This window comes from Parus major, chromosome 7 (genome assembly GCF_001522545.3).
Source record: "Parus major isolate Abel chromosome 7, Parus_major1.1, whole genome shotgun sequence".
Classification (NCBI taxonomy): Eukaryota; Metazoa; Chordata; class Aves; order Passeriformes; family Paridae; genus Parus; species Parus major.
In genome coordinates this window covers 14,297,992-14,312,010 of record NC_031776.1, presented here as the reverse complement: position 1 = coordinate 14,312,010, position 14,019 = coordinate 14,297,992, and the positions used below count along the sequence as shown (strand labels likewise).

The window sequence follows — 14,019 nt, the reverse complement described above, 5'->3', positions numbered from 1 at the left end:
GGCCAGGCCATTATGCAGAAACCTGTACTCAGTGATTACAGTAGCTTCCAGTTCTGTACAGTGCCATGACTGGTGGTAGCAGAAAGGAAACTGGTAAGCAGCATATTTCTTAAAAAATTAAAAAGATCTAACAAGTCTCAGATGTACAGGGAGAAGAGTACAAAGATTAAAAGTCACTAATCAATCTATGCAGAGTTTGAATTAATTAGAAATTAATCCTATACAGGTTAAAAAAAAAAAAAGGAAAAAGGAAAAACTATGAAATGAACAATAAAAAGCACAATGAAAATCAATTCCTTTTTCATAAAAGCTAGGTTTCTTAATTAGTTTTCTGTACAAATTTATTGCAAGACTAATTTAAATTACATAAGTAACTACCTAATCTTCCACAGGAATTCCCTGTCTCACATGTCTCTTTTCCTGCTCCTGCTGATCTTTTCATACATGAAATAAATCTTCCCTAGTGGAAAGGTGGAAGTGGAAACAAATGCCTGTCTTTACAGGGATGCAATCAATAAGCACTGTCCTATTTGAAGCAGCTGAGAAGTCTTTCAAAGTAAATCCCTGCTTGAATAGAAAATGTCAATGGTAGGACCCCAGAAGAGCAGGTTTTGACACCTCACCTGAAAACTAAGGAATTTGATGGATGCCAGTTTTGAGGCTGCTGATTATAGGACACGAATTCTTTGACATTTTTGTTGCTCTAACCCATCAGTAGCGTAGGTAGAAACAGGCAGCAGAGCTTGCAGCTTGGTGGATGTATGCAAACCCACACCCTGTGTGGCACAAGAGCAGAGCCCCAGAGGGCAGGCAGGGGGTCCGAGGCCTCTCTGCATCCTGCCCGGCCACACTGGCAGTGTCCCCTGCAGCACGGGCATGCAGCCCACAGCACGGCTATCCTGCACCCTCCCACAGCTGCTCTGCTGTCCTCTCCTTTATAAAGCACTATTCCCACCCAAATGTAAACATTTTAACAACTGCCCACTGCCCTGTGAGGTGTGGACAAGTTCATCGCTCTGCCAGATTGTCGCCTGCCAGGAACTGGGGCAGGTCCTGCTGAGCTGCTCCTCAGCTCAGGACTAACAACCTGCACCTCCAAAGTGACCACCTCTGGTACACCAGCTCATTTCAACTCTTGGTGTTTGTGCCAAAGGGAAGTTCCTCTCTCAGCCCTGTTTGTGTAATCACCAGTATATTACAGTTGCCTGACAATTTTTTCCTAATTAGAAGTATTTCTGTTGTCTACTCCACAGAGAGATGGCAATATAAACTTCAATTTTTTTTTCCCCACAATAAAAAGAAAACTTGCATTTCCTTTTCAGTATCAAGGGAGGCAGCTAGCAGCAATGCCAAAGTCTCTACCTAACACAGAACACTAAATATATTTTAATATTATTATTATTATTTGAATAAAGCTTTTCTACCTACCAATGACCATGAGTGCATTGAAACCTTAGCCGGATTTAATCCTTCCAATTGAGAATGGGTCTGATTTGAACAAAGACCTGCAAAGGTAACATGACAAGCTCATACCTTCTCAGAACCAGGATGGGGATGGAATATATGAAGGGGAATTTGCTAGAATTTCCAGGGTTAGTAACCTCGTCCTGTGGTTAGGAGCCATAAGATCATCTGCTTCGGATTTTGCTTTCTGCTCTGGGAGAGATGTGATATAAGGCTTCCAGGAGATTTTAGGGGACCTGAGTCAATTTCAGCTGGTCACACCTTAAATGGTTTTCCTCAGTAACTTCTCAGAAATGTACAATAATGAAGCTGATGTTGACATTGAAGAAATGCTTGAAATAACCTCAATTTCTATTGACCTGATGGGCAGTGTTACAGAACTATCACCAAATTAAGTCACAGCAGAAATCTAAACAGTAAGATTAGTGAATTAATGATAATACTGACTGAAGTCAGGGTCAAACTGAAACGCAAATATAACAAATAATTAAGTCACAAGTCGAAAGCAACAAGTAATCTTTGTCTAACAAAACCTGGAGAAAACCAAGAAACACCATATAACTCTGAAAGAGTAATGAAAGTTTAAATAAGATTTCTCCTGGAAGAGTGAAATGCTTAATCAGGTAAGGACACAAATGTCTGTTTTGGTTCTAAACATCAGCTTGGACCATCTAGAGCATGAAACAAGTCCAAAGAGTAGTTAAAAAAATCTGCATTTTTTAATGATAATTGAATCTTCTCCTCCGGGTCTCACTGTTATGGACACTCAAGATTTCTTTCCCTGTTTCACTCTCTGCACAAAGCAGAGCTGTTAATAATCTGTTATACATCAGATGGTTACTACACCCAGAATTTAGGAGAGGTAGGACTGAGACAGACAAGATAATTTCCTCAGTTATTTTCAGCACAGATTCATAGCAACCTTACCAGCAACAATGCCCTCATTCATACAACCATGCTCTCAGAGTGCTGGAAATTAATTTTAGCAGCTAGTGACAGTCTGAGGCATCTCTTATTGAAGAACTTAAACAGGAAAACAGCTGCCTATCTCAAGTGGGTAAACCACTATAATTTTGTTTTCATAAAATGTCAAGTGCTTGTTTGGGTGGATTCTGTCATACAAACAGGGCAGTTGATTGTTGGGATATACCAAGTTTTTGGTCAGTATCTCTAAGAGTATGTTCAGAGTGACCTAAAAAAGTCAAGTCAGTTTTGAATTTTGTTTGGTTTTGTGTGTGGGAGATTTTTAGATTATTTGGTTTGATTTGTGGGTTTTCTTATGTTTTTTGGTTTGTTTTTTTTTAGGGGGACTTCGAAGTTTTATGAAATTATTTTTCCCTTGTCTGGTTGAAGACTGCCCAACACAAAGCTATAAACTCCCTAAACACTCAACAACTTGTTGCTCCAGAGGGCAACTAACATTTCAGATGAGACAGATCTGGTTACTAGTTAGCATACAGGCAAAGAATATGAACTGCAGCATAATTAGAACACAGGACTGGCTATTTACCATCGCTCTTCCCATGTTTAGTGAAATTGTATTTTAACTCATGTGCAATATTACAGTTAAAGTTTTTAAGTGTTGTGTGACCAGATCCCCAGACACCTTCTGATACACTACAGCAAAAAACCAAGGGCTGGAGAAATTCACCACTGAGGATTAAATCACCTAGCAAGCTTGGTAGCTTTTCTCTCCTGAGTTGTCCTACTTCAGAATAGAAAAGTTTCCCCCACAGGAAGACAGAAAGACCTCAAGTACAGAGGTACAAGAATTCCTGTTCTGAATTGCCCTCCAAATTCACTGACTGGAGAGACTTCAGTCTGAATATTGGTAATGTGAAATTGATCCCTAACTCATCACATAAATGCAGTCACTTCCACATTCAGATTTCACATTGAAATCATTAATCACACAGGTTTAAGACAAGATAATATATCACCAGTTCTCTGGCCATAAAGCAGCTGCTATGTTTGCACCTGACCAACCACTGGTCTGAAATTGAGTGCCATTTATGAGAAGGTAGAAGACAATGAGTTTTTCAGTAAGGGTTGCATAAAAAAAAGTTAATAGAATTTAAATCACACTAAAATAACTCCACAGAAAAAGCTTTTGAATTATTTTATCTGACAGTTTAAGTACTGTAAAGGGGTCTTAATCCATGTTTCAACTAACATTCTTTTTACAAGTGTGTGTCAGTAATCCACCCCTTCAGATTGTCAAAAAATTAATTGCTTCAGATCTGTACTACTGAATCTGTAGCAACTTAAGGCACTAATTTGAATTACACTCTTAATGGCTGACAGACATATCTAAGGACTTCATACGTATTGAGAAGTTTTTTATACATTAGCCTGTACATATGTAAGATATTTACGCTCACAAATATTATGAGAGATTGCTCAAATGCTAATTATTTAAGCTGTGGTTAAGTAAACCCTGGTTTGCCCTTACACCTCCACAGAAATCAGTTCCCATACTGCACAGGATGAGGTGACACTTGCAGCTAAACAGAAAAGGCATTTTGTTTGCAATGCACAAAGCCCATTTACTGCTGCCTGAATTTATATTGTACATAGCTCTCTCTCAAAATTCTCAGTGATGTTTTACCCAAAAGTTTCTTTTCCTGTCAGAGACTGAAGCCTGAGTTATTTAATTTTACTCACACTGAGCAATTAGCTATGGAGATGTCAAGGAGTAAGAAAAATAAAGCCAAAGCAACCAAACCAACCAGAGAGAGGAGTCAAGAAAAGAAGTCTTTGGTAATTTTTAGAGCAAAGTTATTCTATGCTTCACCAGTAAACTGAGTTGTTACACAATTCCTCTGGCCAGCAGGACAAAAAAAGAGGAATTTCAGCCTTTAGTTTATTGAAAACTGCTCAAAGTAAATCCATTTTTGTTGTAAATGGATAAAAAAGACAAAGGTTGCAAAAGCAGGTGAAAATACATTAAGAAATTTTCAACACTATTGATGGTGACTAGCTTGAAAGTGTTCAGACCCCTTTAGAGACTGAGAAGCAATTGGAAGACAATAAAACTTCTAAAGCAAGATAATTCTTTAGCGGTTTGTTTAAATTTATTATAATTGGTGATTTTACCTCGGACGCAATTCATTATTTTAAAGCAAGAAATTAGATAAAAGCATTAGCTACTTCCTACACAGCATGGCCTTCTTCCAGACATGCCAAAACAGTACATAAACTGTGCTCATTCTAAAATAACTTTTCCATCTCTATCAAAAAGACCTCAGAAAAGTGTTTGTGCTCTGCTTCACCCTGCATGCATTAGTGAAGGTTATTTGTTGTGAAGTTCTACAAAAGAGAAGAGAAATTTATTCCAAGGAACCAAATTTTCCATCTCTACTAAAAATGTCATATGTAATTCAATAGCAAAATTTTAACTATTTCTAGTATCCCTGTATCTACATCTATAATACTAAGCTGTCTGAAAGGAAAACCAAATCAACACCAGACAGGTGAGGTTCACTGGTATGTGGCCCATGAGGTAATACAGCTCTGGCAACAGTCAATTCATTTGACAAAAATATCTGAGAGCAGAGTTTTGACAGCCTGGAGTAGGACTTTGGATTTCTCTAGTGAGCTGGGAAAAACACCAGCCCCCAAAAAAACAAACCAAACCAAGTCCCACCCTCTTTCTACAGTTTTAAGTAAAACATGCCTGCACACATATCCACCTTAAAATCTGCATTTTATATTTGGTGACTGGAAGCAGCTGCTCTACCCTTTCAGCTGTGTAATCCAGCATTTAATGGTGCTGCTGTTTGCCAAGGTCTGAACTCTGCAAAGCATTCATGGAAGGACTGGTCAGGGAGAGAATGGAAAGGTTTTTCAGTCAAGAACTTTGGTCTGTCAACTCTTTGCCATGTGCTAAGACACAGTAGCTGCAGGAGAAACTCATGCTCACGTATATTCAAATATATTATTTTGTGAAGGCTTTGCAGAGAGCACATGGCAGCAGCAGATCTCATTGAGCAGCACATGACTAAGATACAGCAGAAAGGCAGAAGAATGCAGCTTTACATTACAGTAATTAAAAAAATCATTAAACATTAGGTTCTAGGGTAGCATACAGCTTAATGTTGACAATGAAGAATAATTTGAGACTTGTAATATGCTCATTTATTCTCATCTCAGCTCTATACACAGTGCCTTATCACTTTAAGAAAGACCTTTCCCTCCTAAATCACATTATTTCCATTACTTAGGGAATTACAATATTTGTACAGTTTATACACATGTAATACAATGGGATTTGCATAATATGAAAGGCATTAGTGCTTTGATTAGGAGAACCACCTGCACAACCTCTCAAGTATTAGTTTCTGGTTATTCTTTTAACCCAAGCATTTCCATCTCACATGTTAAAGTCCCCAGAACTGCCAAGTTTTATCTGGGCTACAGTGACAGAATTTGGCACTGCTTAAGGCTCTGCTAATCCCAAAAAGCCAATGTGTGAGGACATGAGATCTTGACTCACAGGAGACACCATGCTCTGTCAATTCTGCTGCCAGAACAGAAACATCACAGATGTGGTACTGTACATGCTCCACAACCAGCTAAGCAGAAAAGGAAATAAGAGACCAAAAGCTTGTTCTTCCTGAGCATTGCATGGAGAGCAATGCTGTGTATTTTCATGACAACAGACATCCTAGTGCCTTAAAATCCTGAATTAATTTGTTAATGAGAAAATGTATTTTCACAATTGTGCAAAGTCCTCAAATAATATATTTATTCTATAAAGTCTAATCTTGGGATGAATTGGCTTTCACTGCATCATCTTACCAGATGCCCTAGTTGTCTGTGGTGGTAAGGGCAGCAAACAGAGCAGCCCCAGTTCTAGAGCTCTCTGGTATATAAAGTCACTGCAATTAATGAAAACCCTTTTAATAGTGTTGTAGTATTGGGCTCACCATTTCTGGCAGGCAATCCAAGACTATGCACTCACGTTGGAGAAGACCTATATAGTTATTTCAGAGCAAAGAGTGAATTTTCACTTACTGATTACGTTTGGTGCACAGGAAGGAGCTCAATTATGCAAAACACTGCTCATCATCTCAAAGACTCTGTAGAGTTTGAACCCTGACAATTGACAGTGCCAGAGCTTAGGATGACAAAAATCCTTTCACACAGATTCACAGGAAGAGGTAGTGTGCTATGTTACACATGGATGTAGCTGTAAAAAATAAAGCCGGCTATCTCCTAAAAATGTAAATCCCACGTTATAAACCCTGAACACAGCTTCTCCAGATAGACAGTTGAAAAACTCCTGAAAACAAAAAAAACCTAAGTTGTACTCCTCAAAATTCCCAAAATAGTAAAGGCTTCGATTTCTGCTTTTTTTTTTCTCAATGTCTTGTTAATCCAACACAGGCTAGAACAACTGAACCTGATATTTAGCTTTTTGCTGCTTGCATGTTTATGTTGGTTGATTACAGAGCAATGATCAGCAGAGCTTTGTATCTCCAAACTATTACCCTCTCTATGGAAATTTTACAAAAAAAAGTCCATTTAAAATCAGTATGAAATCCTAATGTGCCCCTACAGGCACAGTGCTATATGAAAAGTGTTTGTGCAGGTACAAAACCTGGCAGGGATCTCTGCAGTAACCACTTCTCAAGCAAGACATTCAAGACTTCCCTTGCACCAGGCAGCCAAGGGTATTACAAGATATGGGTATTACAAAATATTTAGCACAAATCCAGTAGCCTTACCTCCTTTACTACAAGCTGCTTATTTACAAATCACTAGCGTCTTTAATTGAAGAAGAAAACATGTATCTCTGTGGCAAAACCAGAGGAATTTCTCTTGTATGTCTATAGATCTATTACAATATTTAAATAATGGTATGATTGTCTATGACACTATTATTAGCTTAATATTATGATTTCACTTTGTCAGTTCAACAAAATTACATATTGATGTCTTGTTCTTCCACAGCAGCTTACCCCGCTGTGTTTATTTTGCTTGGCAACTGGAGTTCGACTTTTAAATAAGTGTGCAAGTTGGAAAGAATGAATTCCATTAAGTAAGCTTTCATAAATAAACAAAAGGGATCACAGGATCACAAAAAAAGTATTTTTCTGATGTCTTGAGATTTTCTGAAGTTGCAGTAAGCTCTTCAAAAGGCAGAAAGAAAATAATATTATGTCAGTGAAACTTGATGCTAAAAATGGAAAGAGAGTAATGTAAAATTTAAATCTCTTCCTTCAATGCATTAAGACAAGATGAATACTTATTTTCCTAGTTCAGACATCAGGTAGTCACAACAGAATTACAATTTACTGCACCAAGTCTATGCGTAAAACAGAAAAGCCAGGTGCTCCTACTTTCCAGTGAAAAGATATGTGCTTTCTAAAATGGATAGCTTGCCTACTACCTGTGCTCTCCCTATGGTATATTTGTGTTTACACAGTGGATAACCATTAACTAATAGGTTTAGTATTCTTTCTAGTTTTCTTCTAGAAATATTATTGAAGGCTCTGCTAGGAAAAAAAACAAACCCAAGCATATTTAGGTGACATAATTTTGTCATAAAGAGCAAATGTCTCAATCCTTTGCATTGTGAGGAAGTAATTTTTATTATTATACAACTTTTTAACAGTTATATTTAGGACTGACAATTAAAGATAAAAAATACGTAAATCAGATCATGTGTTTTTTTCTCCAAAGTTTAATTTTCTTTTTAGGACCAGAACCTATCACTGGCCTTTCCACTGAAGATGTAACTTGCATCATGATCAGTCTCATAGATATTGTTAGTCTCATTTGCTCGATAGGATAAGAAAACAAGAGCAGCAGATTTTAATTTTTTAGAATGAAAAATTCTATTTGCAACTGCTTTTACAAGGCCATCTCAGAAACGCCAGCTCCTGATTCCAAAACAAAGGACCCCTCACTTTGCAAGCACTGTAGCTTAATACTTAAGACAAAGTAGCAATAAATCTTTTTAGTTCTATTAAAATACCACTGCACTCTATTCCTCACTGTATTAAAATCACTTTAGAAGGCAGTTGTTTAGCTTCTCATTTGTCTCCTGATCATATTTCTTCTTCTTTTCAAGAAGATGACAGGTAGCATTAAAATACTGCTGCATAGGGATGTTATAGAACATACCACAGATGTTACTGAGTAAAGAATGCAAAGGAGGGCTGGGGGAAAAAAATGCATGCTGAGCAGACTCATAATTCAACTCTACTTGACTCTGACTTTTACTTGGAAAAAAAATTATCATGGTTCTATTCTTTTAATTGACTTTTTTTTAAAAAAAATCCAACTCTTTTTTTCCTTCTTTCTTATGGTTTGTTGCTTTATAATGTATATAGACAGGTATAGACCTGTCAGGGTAACACCAGCAAGAAGAACATCCTGAGCTCTCCTACCTATCTGCTGCCAGCAAGACTAATTCACTATCACTAGTCCATTCAGAAATTCAAAACACAGAAGTTGCAAGCTGAATATACAAGTCAGGCATAATTTAGTAAGAATGTTCTCTATAAAATTACTATGGAAATAATGTTTATTAAAATGTATTTTAAAGTTCTCAAATGACATTGAGAGATACTTGACACACAAAGATTTAATTGTGATGATTTATAATGAATAATTTTTCTATTTTACTGTACTCAGCCAGAGGAAGAAGGGTTGTGTTGTACACAGTGCTTCATTCAGCACAGGGAAAAGCCCTCCAGAACAGTGATGGTTTGGCTGTGCCTGGCAGCAGCTCAGTCAGCTGGGCAAAACCCCACCACCACTATGCAAGCAGCCTCTTTTCCAGGATAATTAGAACTCACAGAAACCACCAAACATTAATGAGGAAACAAATGCACACGAGAGAAAAGAATTCAGACACATTGAGGCCAAATCTGCCCAGAGCACCAACAAATGCTGTGAGCACATACCAAAGAAGGACAATCTGTGGCATCTGAAAGACAAATTATCACTCTGAGATTCAACTTGTTGGCAGCTAAAAAGTCTGCTAACCCCCAGAAATATGCAAGGTGTAAAGGGCCTCAGCTTTGTCAGAGCCGATTTTCCACATGGAAGCTGGCTGGGTTACAAAAACACACTCAGCTGACAGTACAGTTCAAGTGTCAATTAAGATAAGACATCAAACAATTTACTAGTAATTAAGGAGCTACTCAGACATAACAAATAGATTTGCTACTAAAATTTGGTCATGGTCTTCGAGGATCTCTTAAAATTGTCAGAGTGGAGGAAAACAAAGACTGAAAGTTACGAGTATGGGAAAATGAGGATATGAAACAAATAGAGCTGAAATAAGAAATAGAGTGAGCTTGATTGTTACATAACCCTAATATTACAAAAGACATGGACTGGATCTGGACTTGAAATGAAGTTCAGAGTTAAGAAGAGAGCCTTGCCTCAGACCTAAACAGTAGCTAAAATTTTCTCCAACACGATTATACCACCTTTTTCAGAATGTGCTATTACTTACAAACCTTGTTACTTGCTACATAACTGCTGGTTATCAATTTGTTAGTTATCCTAAAATGTCACGATTGCTGATTGAAATACTGTAAAATTTCTAATAAAGTCTTAACTTGTCTATGTATTTATATGTAAAAATGTAATTACAAGATTGAATTTCCTGAGGATATTTTCTGTTAAATTTCCTTTCTCCACTATATCAAGCCCTATTACTTCAAGGCAGCCACATCTGTTAATTTAACTAACACTCATATGCCTAAATAAATGCTTTCATTTGGAAGTGGGCTTCTCTCACTGAAAGCCGGTCCTTGGCAAGTATGGTTTATTTTTTTATCCCTCACAAATGGGGCTCTGGTTGCAGATATCCTTGTCTGGATAGACTCTGACTCACTGGAAATGTTGCTACAGACAGGTAGAGGCCTCAGGCAGAGATCAAGGTCCTCTTATCTTCAGCATTTTGAGAGATCACCACTCTTACAAAAAAAGATATCTTTAGGAATGAAAGGGTACAACAGATGGGTAAAATGAGGAAAGAGGAGGTAAAGAAGAAAGGGCAGTTAAATCAGCAGTAAAATAATTTCCTGCTTAGATTGAAGTCATGTGCAAAATTCAAGTTGACAACTGTTTTGGATATTTTGACTTATCAGTTATATTTAATTTCTCAGTCAATACAACCATTCCCTTTTCCTCCTAATTGTGAGGAAGGATGTAGTATTTTACCCCTTTCCCAATTACTTTGATATATTTTCCCTCCATGTTCTATTTCTAGAGGTTTTAAGACTGAGTAAAACATCAGCAATCCCTCCTACACAGACTCTCTTCTCCAGGTACTCTTCTTTCTCTGTGTTGCTCAGAAAACTGAATGCACCTTTCTAAAGAGATGCTTTAATGGTGGTTTCTATTGCTTCCCCACTCCTTTTTTGGCAGCTGGATCAGCAAACTGACCCAAGTCAATGCATACTGTGGGGAAAAAGATGCTGCCAGTGCAAGAGGGGTGGGGGAGGTTTTGATGACAGTGTGACTATGCCTTTTCAGCAGGACAGCATCAGCCAGTCATTGAAGTATATCCTGCTCCATCCTCTTTCTTGGTCCTTAATACTGAGACTTCCAAACCAGCTGCTGCCCAATGCCCTCATGGTGAGGGTCTTTAATCCCCTCTCATTCCTCACAGTCGTGGGTTTCCTTTGGCTTTGGCCACAAGCACTCTGCATGTTCTTTAGCTCTTGCACTACTGTTGCTTCTCAAGCCATAGGACAATAAGGGCAGGAGGCAAAGAGTCATTAATGAATGTGTAATGAAAGGTAGGGAGACAATTAGTTTGACTGTTGTGATACTGAGAAGGAGCCAGAGAAAGGCAAGTGAGCAGAAACTGGGAGCACTGGCAGCACAACAAGCTCAGGAAGTAGTTGTAGCAGCAAAACAGACAACAGGTAAATCAAGAATGACTTTGCAGGCATTGGGGACCAACAGGAGGATGTTCTAGGAACAGACATGGAAGAGTATGGATATGAAGGAGTGTCCAGGTCTTAGAAATGTTGTGCAGGAGAGCACTGGTGGGGAAAGGACACATGGGGGCACAAAAACGGTCCAAAAGAGACAGAGCAAAGGATTATTGTTACCCAGAGTACGAGATAGATAGTGGGAAGCTACACAGAAGGAGGGAGAGGAAAAGCCAGAGTGTGGTTGGATTGACAGGAACATAGTGATAGATTTTACCCTTGAACTAACAAATATCTGGGACAGCCCGAGTTCTGAACTGTGTTTGCCAAGGGAAAAATCTCCCTCCTCCTGCTTCAATCCTTCCTGAGTGCCTTCAGTAAGCAGAACAGCCTCTGCTCAGGATAACAGACGTGAATTCATTAGGTAAAATTCACACCACATCATCCTGCTTCCTGGCTGCACAATCCTCTTCATCCTGATTAAAGTGCAGTCTTGCTGGAGGAATACACCAGCCGCCAAACCTATTTTTGTCTCAGTCAAGCACAGCTCCAAGTATCATTACCACATGGGGTTACCATTTCCTATCCCACAAGTTTCCGGAATAGCTTTTTTCAGGTCAAAACACTGTTTCACTAAAATCAAATCGCTTCCTTCAGAATGCAAATCTTTATACTTGTTACATGATAGAAGAGATTCAAAATTAAAAGCCAGCTTAATACATTACAGCATAAAACTCTGTTTCAAGAAGGCAGAGGAAAAAACACTTAGCACAACAGGATTTTTAAGAAAAATTAGAAAAATCAGGTACCCCCCTCCCCTTCTACTCTTTCTTTTGTACAGTTCCCTCATAGCAAAATTTCCTCTTGGCTCTGACCCCTCCCCTCCAACACCTTCTACAGGCTTGTTACAATTTGGAAGTTATTACACTATAGTAAAACTTCAGATCTTTTGCCTTATTTGCAGTTATAACTGCTCTGGTTTTGCTAACACTGTACCTGTTGATGAGTATTAAAAATTCTTATGGCTCTTTCAAACTTTTTTAGTAATGGCCAAGTAATAAGAATAAATACTTCAATCCTGTCCCCTTCCTGTGAAAATGGCAATTTTTCTGTTCAGCAAAAATGTGTCAGTCTCCAGTTAAAGTATCAGACTATCTCTCAGCCTTCAAAGGAGAAGAACTGCTGATAATCTCTGCTAACCAAGCACAATGAGTTCAGAAAGTGGGACCCTACCAACCTATTTTGTCCAAATATGTGTGGTAGAAGAAAGTTTAATTCTGCAAAGCTGAACCAGGAAAGGTAGCAGAACTCACACTTTATCACCAATGAATTAATCACGGTTCTAATTAGCCAGCAGGATTTATGGTTTTCACTTTATGATAAAAACAGTTAAGTAGTATGTTAACTCTGGTGGACTCTCCACTCCCTCCAATTATAAATTAGGATACAATTTATGTTCAAGCTAGAATTTACCTGTTGAAGGCATTGTATGTTCTCAATCATTTTTCTGGAGCTGCTCTTCGCTACCAGGTCTTGTCACCACCACTGCTTGTAACAAAAGATAATAGCTTCTATTTTCCACTAGCTGACAAAACATGCCAAGTTTCTCTCTGTATTCCAACTGAAAACTAAGCTTTACAGCTAGCACAAATTGAGACAATTTACTCTGTAAAACTGTGCCTGATGGTGACTCTGAAGCTGGTTTTTGTTTGTTTAGTAAGCCAAAATTTGTGGCACATTTGACAACTTCAGTAAAAACACTATTCTAGGATGTTGCATATTATGTTAGTGAATGTTTCTGTAAACTATATGTTGTTAATAAGATTTATGCCATGGCAACAAATGTACAATCATCACAAGCAGGAACTTAAATGACCATCTCTACCACTTCTCTTAAGAATTAGAAGAAAAAGTCCACAAAAAAAGTAAGAAACCCTAAATTGACAAACACCAACCCAGCAGAAATTCAAATGTACACCACTTCAGTAAAGAAGTCATTTTTCATTGAGATGTGTGCATTGCCATTACTAATAATTAATGGTACAAATAACAGGATCAGAGATTAGAAGATCAGGTCTTCTGATGTGAGAGAAAAGGGAGGGAACTGACTCACCCAGTGAGAACACTCAGGGTCTGTTACTGGCTCTGGTGCAAGATTTTAATTAACACTGAAATGCATTCTCTATCTAGCCATCTAGAGCATCCATAGCACAAATCAGTCACCTCATCATAGCAATTGTTTTAAAAAAAATAGAGTATGAAATAATGATTTAGTTTGTGCATTCAGACTACTAAAGCATTCAGGACCTAAATATAGTCCTAAATATTCTTTAAATGGCCAAAGAGAAATGGTAAGAGAAACAGGATTATTAACTACTGACATATTTCAGACTAGAAATATGTTTTTTTTATAGATCAAAGGGTGATCTATAGATGTATAGATCAAAGGGTGGGGGTCTATTACTCTGGAATGAATCTATTTGCACATGCAATACCATTTACCTGCCTGACCATCCAAAATGTAAAATTTTGTTGCCCTTACTTCTGTCTGTTGAGCCAAATTATTTTTCTTTCTGGAATTTGTGCTCAAAAACCAGTAAGGAGTAATGGAGAAGAGACAAGGTATTTCTCCTCTTTCCTTGACACCTGA

The 14,019-nt window shown here is 38.0% G+C and overlaps 1 long non-coding RNA gene across 1 annotated transcript in view; it reads right to left on the bottom strand.

The window, feature by feature from the left end:
• Positions 1-1,434: 1,434 nt before the first annotated feature.
• The window catches only part of LOC117244741, a 42,812-nt gene continuing 30,227 nt past the window's right edge, over positions 1,435-14,019 (bottom strand). The window contains exon 3 of the long non-coding RNA XR_004498380.1: positions 1,435-1,505. This is a non-coding gene — a long non-coding RNA (uncharacterized LOC117244741). The remainder of the gene's footprint in view (positions 1,506-14,019) is intronic.